This window comes from Chiloscyllium plagiosum, unplaced genomic scaffold, assembly GCF_037043375.1.
Source record: "Chiloscyllium plagiosum isolate Xiang-an unplaced genomic scaffold, Cpla_swu_hap1 HiC_scaffold_40, whole genome shotgun sequence".
NCBI classification, from domain to species: Eukaryota; Metazoa; Chordata; class Chondrichthyes; order Orectolobiformes; family Hemiscylliidae; genus Chiloscyllium; species Chiloscyllium plagiosum.
In genome coordinates, this window is record NW_028270178.1 from 30977375 (window position 1) to 30992526 (window position 15152).

Sequence of the window (15152 nt, forward strand, 5' to 3'; positions counted from 1 at the left end):
TACACAGAGCCAGTCTCAATACCAGAATCTTGGCTGTTCCTGTTACGTACCCGAGTGTCCATCATCCCAGACATTTTCCAAAACAGCATACTTGTTTGAAATGAGCCACAGAAGACTCCTGCACTACCTGCCTCCTTCTCTTACTTTTCCTGGAGTTAACCCATTTGTGTGACTGAATCTGAGACTTCCCCCCTTCCTATAACTGCCATCCATCACATCCCCTTGCTCTTGTAAAGTCTTCATTGCTCTACCTGCCTCTCCAACCAATCCATTCTATCTGATAGGATTCGCAACCAGCAGAAGGAAAGGTCAGTCAGAAGAAGGAAAACGAGGAGGAATGGCTAGAAAGAGAGTCAGGAGATGGGAAAAGAGGTCATTTGAAGTTGCAGAACTCAATGTTGAGTCCTTAAGGGTGTAGGCTGCCCAGGCGGAAGATGAGATGTTGTGGTCTGATTCACTGTGGCAACAGAGGAGGGTCATGTCAAAGAGGGAATGGGAAATTGTAGTGAGCGGTGATTGGGAGGTCAGGTCAGCCCTTGTGGGCCTGGCTGAGATGTTCAGTGAAATATACCCTTAGTTTACTTTTGGTCTCACCAATGTAGAGAAGACTACATCAGGAGCACCAGATACAGTAAACTAGGTTGGACGAGAGGTAGGTGAACCTCTGTCCCAGGCAGGACCGTTCAGGGCCCTGGATAGAGATGAGGTGGGTGGTGTGCCAGCAGACTTTGCATCTCTTACTGTTGCAGGGGAAGGTACCAGGGATTTGGGGTGTTAGTGGCGAGAGTGGCAGAAACCAAGAACTGTCGAAGGGAATGGTCCTTGCGAAAGGCAGACAGAGGTGTGGAGTGGAAGATATTCTTGGTGGTGGGGTCTAGATGGAGTTGGTGGAAGTGTTGAAGGATGATGTATTGGATACAGAGAGTGGTGAGGTGGAAGGTGAGGACAAGGGAGACCCCGTCTTGTTGCTTTTTGGGTAAGGGAGAAATGTGTTTCGAGCAGTGGAGTGAGGAATTTTCCTGAACCCCTGCAACCGTAAAAGATGCTAAACCTGCCGGCACATTACTCTACTCCTCATCTCCATCCAGGGCCCCAAATAGTCCTTCCAGATGAGAGGTTCATCTGCCTTTCCTCCAACCTAGTTTCCTGTATCCAGTGCTGCCAATATGGTCTTCTCTGTATCAATGAGACCAAATGTAAACGAAAGGCACGTTTTGCCGAGCCTCTCAGTCAGACCAACAAGGACCAACTTGAACTCCCACTCACTGCCCACTACAATTCACCTTCCAATTTCATCTACAGCTTGACCATCCTTGGCCTCGCCCATTGCCACAGCGGATCAGACTGCAAAGTGGAGGAACTGCACCTCATCTTCCGCCCGAGCAGCCAAACGCCAGGAGGACTTAACATTGAGTTCTCTAATTTCAAATAACCTCCAAGCCCATCCCCCAATTCCCTTTCCAGCACCCTCCTCTTCCCTTCCATATCTCTGACCGAGCCTGCCTTCCAGCTGCCGACTGGATTCATTCCTCCCATCAACCAAACAGGCCGTACCCTCCATTTGTGGTCACTACTTACCCACTCCGCCCATCTCACCACCCACCCTTTATCTGAAGCTCCCCTTCCCCAACACCCTGCCCCCAGCCCTGAAGAAGGGTTATACCTGAAAAGCTGCCTTTTCCACCTCCTGATGCTGCCCGGCTTGCTGTGTCCTTCCAGCCTCCTGCCCGTCTGCCTTGAATTCCAGCATCTGTAGTTTTTTTTTTAACTCTAATAAAGAAATAGCTCAGGCGAATCAAGTGAACTGTCAGATGAACCGACCAAGTCTGGAAGATTTTCTCCAGTGGAACAGTGGATCACAAGAAGACCATAAACACCACGAGATGTAGCAGCAGAAGTAAGTTAAAAATCCCACAACACCAGGTTATAGTCCAACATGTTTAATTGAAAGCACTAGCTTACGGAGCTCCGCTCCTCCATCAGGTGGTTGTGGTGCTCCAAAAGCTAGTGTACTTCCAATTAATCCTGTTGGACTGTAACCTGGTGTTGTGTGATTTTTTACTTTGTACACCCCAGTCCAACACCATCATCTCTAAATCAGCAGAGGTAAGTCTGCTCCAGCATTCAATCAGATCATGACTGATGTGATCATTCTCAATCCAACTTTCCTGCCTTTAGCCCGTACCCCCCTCCCCCCATTACTGAAGATGAACCTGTCCTTCACCTTGGAAGATCACATTCCCAGCTCTTATACACAAGTTGTGACCAACCGTGAGATCACTTGCTTGGAATAGTCAAAGTAAAATGTCCATATAATGTCCTCACAATAAGCATAAAATAAAATAAAGTTGGTAGCTTTGCCTAATTACTATCAATGGATCTGAAACGTTACCTTTGCTTTATCTCCACAGATGCTCCCAAATCCGCCGAGTTTCTCCAGCGATTCCTCCTTGCGTCACTGGGCGGGGCCTCACGTTCTATTGGATGGGAACACGGGATTGACGGGTGTTCTGACCGATCCGAGCTGGACAGGAGCTGAGGCCCGCCCTAAGGGGGGCGGAGGACGCTCGCGGAGTCTCGAGGCCCGCGGCCGTTTAACGGACTCGGCGTGAACGAGCGGCGCGGCACCGAGTGTTGGCGCTGCTCACTGTTTCTACCCGGAACCGAGAAATGGCCTGTGGTTTCGGCAAGAGCGGAGTGAGTGCTTTTTTAATCCTTCCAGGTGGAAAAGAAGATCGGCAGGTAGGACAGGTCACGGGGACAGGGCTCAGCCGGGCCCACTCTCCCCTGTGCTGTGTGTACACCCCTCCTCACCGGGCACACTCTCCCCTGTGCTGTGTGTACACCCCTCCTCACCGGGCCCGCTCTCCCCTGTGCCGTGTGTACACCCCTCCTCACCGGGCCCACACTCCCCTGTGCCGTGTGTACACCCCTCCTCACCGGGCCCGCTCTCCCCTGTGCCGTGTGTACACCCCTCCTCACCGGGCCCGCTCTCCCCTGTGCCGTGTGTACACCCCTCCTCACCGGGCCCGCTCTCCCCTGTGCCGTGTGTACACCCCTCCTCACCGGGCCCGCTCTCCCCTGTGCCGTGTGTACACCCCTCCTCACCGGGCCCGCTCTCCCCTGTGCCGTGTGTACACCCCTCCTCACCGGGCCCGCTCTCCCCTGTGCCGTGTGTACACCCCTCCTCACCGGGCCCGCTCTCCCCTGTGCCGTGTGTACACCCCTCCTCACCGGGCCCGCTCTCCCCTGTGCCGTGTGTACACCCCTCCTCACCGGGCCCGCTCTCCCCTGTGCCGTGTGTACACCCCTCCTCACCGGGCCCGCTCTCCCCTGTGCCGTGTGTACACCCCTCCTCACCGGGCCCGCTCTCCCCTGTGCCGTGTGTACACCCCTCCTCACCGGGCCCGCTCTCCCCTGTGCCGTGTGTACACCCCTCCTCACCGGGCCCGCTCTCCCCTGTGCCGTGTGTACACCCCTCCTCACCGGGCCCGCTCTCCCCTGTGCCGTGTGTACACCCCTCCTCACCGGGCCCGCTCTCCCCTGTGCCGTGTGTACACCCCTCCTCACCGGGCCCGCTCTCCCCTGTGCCGTGTGTACACCCCTCCTCACCGGGCCCGCTCTCCCCTGTGCCGTGTGTACACCCCTCCTCACCGGGCCCGCTCTCCCCTGTGCCGTGTGTACACCCCTCCTCACCGGGCCCGCTCTCCCCTGTGCCGTGTGTACACCCCTCCTCACCGGGCCCGCTCTCCCCTGTGCCGTGTGTACACCCCTCCTCACCGGGCCCGCTCTCCCCTGTGCCGTGTGTACACCCCTCCTCACCGGGCCCGCTCTCCCCTGTGCCGTGTGTACACCCCTCCTCACCGGGCCCGCTCTCCCCTGTGCCGTGTGTACACCCCTCCTCACCGGGCCCGCTCTCCCCTGTGCCGTGTGTACACCCCTCCTCACCGGGCCCGCTCTCCCCTGTGCCGTGTGTACACCCCTCCTCACCGGGCCCGCTCTCCCCTGTGCTGTGTGTACACTCATCGTCACTGAGCTCACTCTCCCGGTGCTGGGTGTACACTCCCCCCTCACTCGGCCCATTTTCCCCTGTGCTGGATGTTCACTCCCCCTGACCGGGCCCACTCTCGCCTGTGCTGGGTGTACACTCCTCCTCATCGGGCCCACTCTCCCCTGTGCTGGATGTACACTCCCCCTCACCGGGCCCACTGTCCCTTGAGCTGGGTGTACGCTCCTCCTCACCGGGCCCACTCTCCCCTCTGCTGGGTGTACATTTCCTCTCACAGGGCCCACTCAGGGCCCACATTTCCCTCTGCTGGGTGTACACTCCCACACACCGGGCCCACTTTCCCCTGTGCTGGGCAAACTTTCTCCCTCACCGTCCCACTCTCCCTTGTGCTGGGTGTGCGCTCACCCTCACCGGGTCCACTCTCCCCTGTGCTGGGTGTACACCCTGGCTCACTGGGCCCACTCTCCCCGTGCTAGGTGTGCACTCCCCCTCACCGGGCCCACTCTCCCCTGTGCTGGGTGTACATCCCTTCTCACCCGGCCCATTCTCCCCTGTGCTAGGTGTACACTCCTCCTCACCGGGCCCACTCTCCTCTGTGTAAAGTATAGGGTTAAAATTGTGCAGCATAAGGGAAGAGGTGTAAGCTTTTGCAGAAGCAACATGATAAAATTGGACTGCACATGCAAATACTAAACAGTGAGAAGTGAAAACAGGTAGAATTATCAATGACTAATAGGGTAGAGGAACCATGCATCAGAGTGTACCAGTAACAGGAGAATTATGTGCCAATCGCAGGAGGGATGTACTCAATGGACGGAATTTAGTTTGGCAGGATGATCACACGAAGACAGGAAACTATGCCAGGATAGTCACAAATAAGGAATTAGATAAATAAGAGTAAGGGGCGACAGGCTTAGAATAATGGGAAACAGAAGCGGAGTGAAGCTTGAGCTTATGATGGGCTGCGTGCTACAGCAAAAGTATCCAATGGGGTAAAGGGGGAGGACAGAGAGATGCAGCTGAACTGCATAAATCAGAATATAACCCTCAGATCGGGGGGCCTATTCATTAGACACCCGTCTTGCAAGTATGTTTCAATCAAATTCGCTGCTTCAGAATTTGACTCGAACGGAAATTTATTGATATGTGAGCTTTGTTTTTTACAATTATTAGCCGAGTGGTTCTATAAAGGGCCTGTACTGCACTGCAATGTTCTGCGTTATATGAGTCTAACATCCTTTATTAGACGAGCGTTTCCATTACGGGCCTGTACTGCGCTGTCATGGTCTATGTGTCTAACTTCCTTTATTAGCTCAGTAGTTCCATAAAGGGCCTGTACTGCGCTGTAATGTTCTATGTACAATGAATCTAACATCCAAAATTAGCCAAGTGGTTCCATAAAAGGCCTATATTGTCCTATTATGTTCTCTATTCTAGGAGTCTAACATTGAGTATTAGCGGAGCGGTGCCAGAAAGGGCCTGTACTGTGCTGTAATGTTCTATGTTGTAGTAGTCTAACTTCCGTTAATAGCCGAGCAGTTCCATAAAGGCCATGTACTGCGCTGTCATACTCTATGTTGTAATAGTCTAACTTCCTTTTTTAGCTGAGTGGTTCCATGAAGGGCCTGTACTGCGCTATAATGTTCTATGTTCTTTGAGTGTAATGGGCATAATTAGCTAAGTGGTGGCAAAAAGGGCCTGCACTCTAATGTTCCATATTTTGTGTTAGTCTAACTTCCTTTATTAGCCAAGCGGTTCCATAAAAAGTTATACTGCGCTGTAATGTTCTATGTTATATTAGTCTAATTTCCTTTATCCAAGCGGTTCCATAAAAGCCCTGTACTGCGCTGTAATGCTCTGTTGTATTAGTCTAACGTCTGTTATTAGCCAAGCGAATCCATAAAGGGCCTGTACTACACTGTCATGTTCTATGTTGGATTAGTCTAACTTTCTTTATTAGTAGAGTGGTTCCATGAAGGGCCTGTACTTGTGAGATGTGATTTCCCATGCACTAAGCCATGTTGACAATCCCTAATTAGTCATTGCCTTTCCAAATACATGTACATCCTGGCCCTCCGCATTCCCTCCTACTACTTGCCCACCACCAATGTCAGGCTCACTGGTCTATAGTTCCCTGGCTTGTCCTTACCACCCTTCTTAAACAGTGGCACCAAGTTAGGCAACCTCCATTCTTCTGGCACCTCACCTGTGCGATCAATGATACAAATACCTCAGCAAGAAGCCCAGCAATCACTTCCCTGGCTTCCCACAGACTTTTTGGGTACACCTGATCAGGTACTGGGGATTTATCCACTTATGCATTTCAAGACATTCCGTACTTACTCCTCTGTAATATGGACATTTTTCGAGATGTCACCATCTATTTCCCTACATTCCATGTCCTTTTCCACAGTAAATACTGATACAAAATACTCATTTAATATCTCCCCCCCTCTCCTGTGGCTCCACACAAAGGCCACCTTGCTGATCTTTGAGGGGCCCTATTCTCTCCCTAGTTACCCCTTCGACCTTAATGTATTTGCAAAAACCTTTTGGATTCTCCTTAATTCTATTTGCCAAAGCTATCTCACGTCCCCTTTGTGTCCTCCTGATTTCCCTCTTAAGTATACTCCTACTTAAGTGAAATGTTATAGTGTTCTCGTTTTTTTATTTCAGCCATGTCATCAGTCTCCATATGATACTCTCTACCTTGTTCCCACTCTTTCCGATAATTGCCCGTGTACTATTTAAAGATATTTTCGAAGTAACTTGTTCAGAGGTGTTACTATGCATCTGAGGAACTGGTAGACCTTGAACCAGTGCCTTCTGACTCAGAGGTAAGGACACTACAACTGTGCCAAAATAGCTCCTTCTTTTCCTAAGTGAAGGTTAACCATAAATCTAATCTCATGTGCTCTCTTCACTCCTCTTCTGACCACCTCCATGCTTTCCACCTACAGTTCAGGGTTAATGAAGTAAAGAAAAAAACCTAAAACTGACATGAGAAGTAAATTTTATTAAATATGTTTACATAACATGAGTCTGAATTCCATTTAAAAGCACAGGGGAATGTTCAGTCAACTGCTGCAGTCAGGTATTTTGCAAGCAGCTGTTTTTAGCCCAATAAAGGGAATAGAACCTTGTGAATCCGTAGTTCAACTCTTCCAGCTCAGCAGTCATGCAGTAATCAACCGTAAAGTTCTCAACCGCTCCTATCATACCTGCCTGCACCACTACACCTCACAGTGAGTTCTAGACACCTACCACTCAGTGTAAAAAAAAAAAACTTGCCCCTCACATCTCCTTTGAACTTACCCTCTCTCATGTTAACTGCATGCCCCCTGGTATTGGGCATATTAACTTTGGGGAAAAGGATTCTCACTGTCAACTCTATCTCAATTGAACAGACTTCTATCAAGCCTCCCCTCCACATCCACTGCACGACAGAAAACAACCCAAGTTTTTTAATTCGCTCCTTATAGCTCATATCCTCTAATCCAAGCAGCATCCTGGTCACTCTCTTCTGCACCCTTTCCAAAGCCTCCTTATTCTTCTTATGTGGCAACCAGAAGTGAACACAATGCTTTAACAGAGAAACAACATTATCTACTCGCCAGGCCTCGCGACCTCTCCAGTGACTAAGGAGGATACCAAGACCATGGTCAAGACCCCAGCAATTTCTTGGCTCACTCAATAACCTGGGTTAGATACCATGAGAACCTGGGGACTTATTCACCTTTACACTCTTCAGGTGACCCAGCACTACTACTTTCTTGATCTCAAAATGCTGCAGCATATTAGCATGCTCCACATAAATCTCACTATTCCCCACACCCTTCCCCTGGATGAATATTGATGCAAAATACTCATTTAAGATCTCACCCACATTCTCTGCCTCCAAGCACACATTTCCTCCTTTATCCTTGAGTGGTCATTGGTTATACTTATCCGGAGTTATCCTCTTATTTTTAATGTATGTATAGAATTCCTTGGGATTCTCTTTAACTCTAAGGGGTCATTTCAAGGCCCCTTCTTGCTCTCCTAAATTCCCTGTTTGAGTTTTTGTTCTCTTTTCTTTCTTTTCCTCACAGGCCCTGTTCAATTTTAGCTTCTTAAAACTTTACATATGCTTCTGTTTTCCCTTTTGATGAAATTCAAAACCTCCCTGTTATCCACGGTCCCCCTTACCTTGCCATCCTTATCCTTCCTCCTTTCTGGAACATGCTGGTCTCAATATAGAAACCCTGCGAACTTCACTGCAAACATTGCTCCAGCTAGATAAATATCCATTGGTCATTGCTTTCTCATTCCTCACACTCAAGTCAATTTTGTCTCCAAGTTGCCACAGCTGCTTGTACTATGACCTGTAACCATCCTCACTAATCTTATGGAAACGCATGTGTATTACATCAGTAACACTGCCCTCATCTACTCTTTCCGTTAATTCAAAATCGTTCAGCAAGTTACCAATGCACAATTTCCCGTTGGTGTTTCCTAACCACCTCACCTTTTCCCACGTGACCACAAGCTTTTCCCTAAATAAAGGTTGCTAATACTTCTCCCATTACCAGAGTCAAACTGACAGGGATGGAACTGCCAGGAATGATCTCACAACCCTCTTCAAAACAAGCCTGCAATATCAATCCTCCAGTCTCCTGACACCTCCTCCCAGTCCAGGGGAGGCTGTGATGTTGGGGCCAGTAGCCCCACAGTTTCTCCTTTCACTTCACTCGGAATTCTCGGATGTCTCTCATCCTGTCCCGGCTTCCCGCTAACCCCGAGTGCCAACACCATTCGGACGGGGACATTCACAGATCAATGTGGACTTCAACAGTTTCCTCATTTCCCCATGCCCCACCTCACCCTAGTTCCAAACTTCCAGCTCAGCACTGTCCACATGACCTGTCCTACCTGCCTATCTTCTTTTACACCTATCCATCTCACCCCCCCCCCCCCCCCCGACCTATCACCTTCATCCCCTCCCCCACTCACCTATTGTACTCTATGCTACTTTCTCCCCACCCTCACCCTCCTCTCACTGATCTCTCCACCCTTCAGGCTCTCTGCCTCTATTCCTGATGAAGGGCTTTTGCCCGAAACGTCAATTTTACTGCTCCTTGGATGCTGCCTGAACTGCTGTGCTCTTCCAGCACCACTAATCCAGAATCTGGTTTCCAGCATCTGCAGTCATTGTTTTTACCTCGTTGATTTTAACCTTAGTGCAAATCCTCTTGCAAGGATGCCTGCCTTGAAGTTTTCCTCCTCTCTCTACAAGAATCTCAGGCAGTCCCTCTCCCACTCCTAGGTCATTTCCTCTGCCCTGAAGCTCTTCAATCAAATAAACTCACTACCACAGCCACATTTGCTTCCTCAGTGCCGGCCTTCGTAACCAACTCATCCCACACGGACTCCGGACCACCTTTAAACCAGCAGAGTTCGGACCCGAACAGGACAAACAGTACAGACTACAGATTCAAAAACACCAGCAACGGTTCTCCTTCAAGATCCTCCATTCCACGCTCACAGCAATGCGCCAGCACCTAACCTCTCTACTGTCAGTCCTGCCTCAGCTGAGGGCCACACTCTCAATTACAAAGGACCCACTCTGTACTACATCCTCAGGAGAATTCATACTCTCAACAGTATTTCAACTCCATCTCAAACATCAAAAACTGTAAGTACAACAAACTTTTATGTATCCATCTCCATAACCAGCGCTCCTCAAACATTCCCGTATATTCACCTGGCCTCTGGAACTGCTCGGACGCCATTAGCCATGCGGCTGGTGCAGCTGCCACCCCCACACTGATTGATGTCACGTCCGCCCCCATCATGGCCGCTCCCACAGCCACTTCTGCCCCTCACAATTCCTCGTGCACCACACGTGACATCACTTCTGCCCCTCACATCATCGTTGATGTCACACGCTCAGTGACTTCCGCCCCCTCCCCACTGCTGTGTTTGCCACCACTTCCAACCCCAACAAGGCCACTCACCTGCATTCTGCTGACACACCTCCCCCACAGATCCCACTGTCACCATCCCCGCCCCCCAGAACCCTGAGGGGAACACCACTCCTGCTCATGACTCCATCCCCATTCCCCCCACCACCATACCCACTTCAGTTACAGGTTCCGCCCCCACTCCCAGGTCCACACCTACACCAGATCCCAGATCTGCCGAGTTTTCACCATCCCTCCAGACCTTCCCCTCACTGAAGATGAACAATCAGTCCTCAGCAAAGGACTCACCTTCATCCCCCTCCATCCACGCATCAAAGAATTTAGTACATGCCGTGATGTCGAACACTTCTTCCGCTGCCTCCGCCTCCGAGCTTACTTTCACAATCAGAACTCCCGTCCACCTTCGGAGGACCCCTTCGCCCACCTCCAACACACTGCATCCACCTGGACACCCCGCGCTGGCCTATTACCCACCCTTGACCTCCATTGCCCACTGCCGCCTGGACATTAACAGCCTCAACCTGCCTACCTCCCCTCCCCCACTCCAAACTCTCACCCTCAACGCGCAGCCCTCCAATCCCGACCTCCCCATCAAGCCAGCAGATAAAGGAGGCGCGTGGTAGTCTGGCGCACTGACCTCTACACCGCTGAAGCCAAACGCCAACTCGAGGACACCTCTTCCTCCCACCCCCTCGACCATGATCCCACTCCCCCCATCACCAAACCATCACCTCCCGGACCATACAGAACCTCATCACTTCAGGAGATCTCCCACCCACAGCTTCCAACCTCATAGTCCGGGAAACCCGCACTGCCCGGTTCTACCTCCTTCCCAAGATCCACAAGCCTGACCACCCTGGCCGACCCATTGTCTCAGCATGCTCCTGCCCCACTGAACTCATTTCTACCTACATCGACACTGTCCTATTTCCCCCCTAGTCCAGGAACTCCCCACATACGTTCGAGACACCATCCAAACCCTCCACTTCCTCCAAGACTTCCGTTTCCCCGGCCCCCAACGCCTCATCTTCCCCATGGATATCCAATCCCTCTACACTTCCATCCGCCATGACCAGGGCCTCCAAGCCCTCCACTTCTTCCTCTCGCAACATCCCCAAAAGTACCCTTCCACCGACACTCATTCGTTTGGCAGAACTGTTCCTCACCATTAACAATTTCTCCTTCGAATCCTCCCACTTCCTCCAGACCAAAGAGGTAACCATGGGCACCCGTATTGGCCCCATCTATGCCTGATTCTTTGACTATGTAGAACAGTCGATCTTCCGTAATTACACCGGCACCACTCCCCACCTCTTCCTCTGCAACATTGATGACTGCATTGGCGCCACCTCGTGCTCTCGCGAGGAGGTTGAGCAATTCATCAACTTCACCAACACATTCCACCCTGACCTTAACATTTATCTGGAACATCTCCGACACTTCCCTTCCCTTCCTGGACCTCTCCATCTCCATTAATGACGACCGACTTGATACCGACATTTTTTACAGACCCACCGACTCCCACAACTGTCTGGATTACACCTCTTCCCACCCTACCTCCTGCAAAAATGCCATCCTGTATTCTCAATTCCTCCGCCTCTGCTCCCAGGAGGACCAGTTCCACCACAGAACATACCAGATGGCCTCCTCCTTTAGAGACCGCAATTTCCCTTCTCACATGGTTAAAGATGCCCTCCAACGTATCTCATCCACATCCCACACCTCCGCTCTCAGATCCCACCCCTCCAACCGTAACAAGGACAGAACACCCCTGGTGCTCACCTTCCACCCTACCAACCTATGCATAAATCAAATAATTTCCGCCACCTCCAAACAAACCCCACCACCAGGGATATATTTCCCTCTGCACCCCTTTCCGCCTTCCGCAAAGACCCTTCCCTCCGTGACTACCTGGTCAGGTCCACACGTCCCTTCAACCCACCCTCCCGTCCTGGCACTTTCCCCTGCCACCGCAGGAATTGCAAAACCTGCGCCCACACCTCCATCCGAGGCCTGAAAGGAGCCTTCCACATCCAAAGTTTTACCTGCACGTCCACCAATATCATTTATTGTATCCGTTGCTCTCAATGCGGTCTCCTCTACATTTGGGAGACTGGGCACCTCCTCACAGAGTGCTTTAGGGAACATCTCTGGGACACCCGCACCAATCAACCACACGTGTCCGAATATTTCAATTCTCCCTCCCACTCTGCAGAGGACATGAATGTCCTGGGCCTCCTTCACCGCCTCCTCCCTTACCACCAGACGCCTGGAGGAAGAACGCCTCATCTTCCGCCTTGGAACACTACAGCCCCAGGGCATCAATGTGGACTTCAACAGTTTTCTCATTTCCCCTTCCCCCACCTCACTCCAGTTCCAAACTTCCGGCTCAGCCCTGTCCCCATGACCTGTCCTACCTGCCTATCTCCTTTTCCACCTATCCACCCCCCCCCCCCCCCCCCCCCGACCTATCACCTCCATCCCCTCCCCCACTCGCCTGTTGTACTCTATGCTACTTTCTCCCCACCCGCACCCTCCTCTCACTTATCTCTCCACCTTCAGGCTCTCTGGCTTTATTCCTGATGAAGGGCATGACCACAATGAGAGCCTGGATAGCTACCTCAGCCCAGCGAGGGTCCAGCAGTTTGTGCTCACCATGGGGATGCAGACAGCTTCCCCAGAGACAGGACAGTCAAATGGACAACGATAACCCCATAAACTGGGATTAAAAAAGGTTCATTTGCTATAGTATAACAGGGCACCCACTCCGTAGGTGGGTTCTGCTGAAGCCACAGCGAAATAATAAGAGACTGGATGGTTAATAAAGGGAACTGTAAATAGGATAACTGTAAATTCGAGTAATTCAATCTGTTCTTTGCAATGTTAAGACATGCAATGTATATATCTATGAACGACATGACAAATTGTACAAGTACCAAAGATTTATTTCTATGAATAAAGTATATTTTGAAATTTAAAAAATGATGAAGGGCTTTTGCCCGAAATGTCGATTTTACTGCTCCTCGGATGCTGCCCGCACTGCTGTGCTCTTCCAGCACCGCTAATCCAGAATTTAGAGGGCTATGGGCCAAACACCGCCAAATGGTCCTGGTTCAATGCCGGAAATCCGGTCAGTCCGAATGGGGTCGGGTCAAAGAGCCTGTTTCCACGCTGTGTGTGATTTATCTCTCATTCGGTTTGATTCCATTCACTCCGCCCTTCCCCGGGTCAAACGTGCGTGACCTCCTCCTCAGTATATCTGCACGTTAGCAGTTTGTTGACTCACACCGAAACTGTTTTCTCAGCCTCAGTGGAAGGATTTTAGTAAAACCCTTTCACTGTGTCCAGGCGGAAACCCCACAGCGATAGCGCCATGGCCCCGCCTCGCGGTGACCGATTTAAACGATGACGCCCCGTCCCCTCCCACCGCGAGCTCGCGCAGAGGCGGTTAAACGGCCGCGTCTCGCGGCTGCGCGTGAGCACTCAGGACGGGCCTCAGCTCTACACCCAACTCCGATTGGTCACAATGTCCATCAATCACACGGTTTCAGCCAATAAGGAATGCAGACCCGCGCGTGGAATGTCGTTTGGAGGTGAATGTGGACAAAAGAGAATTCGCTGGAGAAACTCGGCGGCCGGTTTGGCGGGATCCGTGCAGGTAAAGCAGAGGCAATTTTTCTGATCCAGTGCTCCTTCATCAGAATTGATAGTAACTAGGAAAGGTACAGATAGCGGGGTGAGGGCTGTCACTCCCGCAGTAGGTGGAGCTGGAGCTCAGGAAGAGAGAGAAGAGCAGCCAGACAGAGAAAGAGCTGGCTCAATGTGAGGCAGGGAGAGAGAAAAGCTGCCTGAAGCAGCCCGTGTCATGGCAAGGGCCTGGACTCTGGGGAAAGGACATTGCACAAGGTGCTCAGCCTCTAACATGGTTGAGCCTGATATTGCCTCCCTGGTACCAGGATCAAGGATATCTGAGTGAGCAATATCCCCAACATGGAATTGGACCAGCAGGACGACATTGTACACGTTGGAGATAATGACAGAGAAAGGAAAAAGGATGATATTCTGAACGTAGAAAGTTAGGCAGGAATTTTAAAAAAGGAAATCCTCAATGGTAGCAATATCTGGGTTACTCCCGGTGTGATGAGCTCGTGAGGGGATGAATAGGAGGATAGAGCAGATGAACGTGTGGCTGAGGAACTGGTGCAGGAGAGCATGGTTCACATTTTTGGATCATTGGAATCTCTTCTGGGGTAGGAGTGACATGTAGAAGAAGGAGGGATTGCACCTGAATTAGAAGGACACTAATATACTGGCAGGGAGAGCCAGGAGCTGCTCAGGAGGATTTACATTCGTACGGTGGCGGTGAGACTGGGGGATAGGGATCTGCCTGAGACTGGTGCAGTTTGGAAAAGGTAAAAGTCAAACAGTCAGGGCAGGCAGGGAATGAGGTAGGAGTGATAAGTGAACCTGCATGTATTTCAATGCAAGGGGCCTAATGGAGAAGTCAGATGAACTCAGGGCATGGTTAGAAACATAAGACTGGGATATCATAGAAATTACAGAAACATTGCTCAGGGATGGACAGGACTGGCAGCTTAATGGTCCAGGATACAAATGCTATATGATGGATAGATAGTGGTGTTTTTGATAAGGGGGTACCATTATGGCTGTATTTTGGGTGGATATTACTGGAAATACATCCATGGAAGTTATTTGGGTGGAACTGAGAAGCAAGAAAGGGATGATCACCTTTATTGTGATTGTACTTTCGATCCCACAGTCAAGGGGAAATTGAGAAACAAGTTTGTAAAGAGATGGTTTAAAGGTGACAAATGTTTTTCCTTTTTTGAGACAGGGAATAGGAGTAATACTGGGAATTACAGATCTGTCTTACTTTGTGGTGTGCAAATTATTGGAGAGGATTCTGTGAGACAGGATTTATAATTACTTAAATACCATATTTTGATTAGAGATAGCCAACATGGCTTTGTGAGGGGCAGGTCATGCATCATAAGAGGAATCGCTAGAGAGACTCGGCAGGTTTGGGACGATCTGTGGAGATAAAGTGAAGGTAATTCCAAGTGTGGTCTAACCAGAGCTGTACAGAGCTGCAGCATAACCTTGCAGCCCTTTGCTAATGAAAGCCAACACACCAGATGCCTTCTTAACAATCCTACAAT

At 50.7% G+C, this 15152-nt stretch overlaps 1 long non-coding RNA gene across 1 annotated transcript; it reads left to right on the forward strand.

Annotated features, from left to right (window-relative positions):
* Window positions 1–2701: 2701 nt before the first annotated feature.
* On the forward strand, window positions 2702–13060 carry LOC148138442 (uncharacterized). The gene is made up of 3 exons (XR_015753934.1): window positions 2702–2742; window positions 6686–6846; window positions 9315–13060. It is a non-coding gene; the product is annotated as an uncharacterized LOC148138442 (long non-coding RNA).
* Window positions 13061–15152: the final 2092 nt, after the last annotated feature.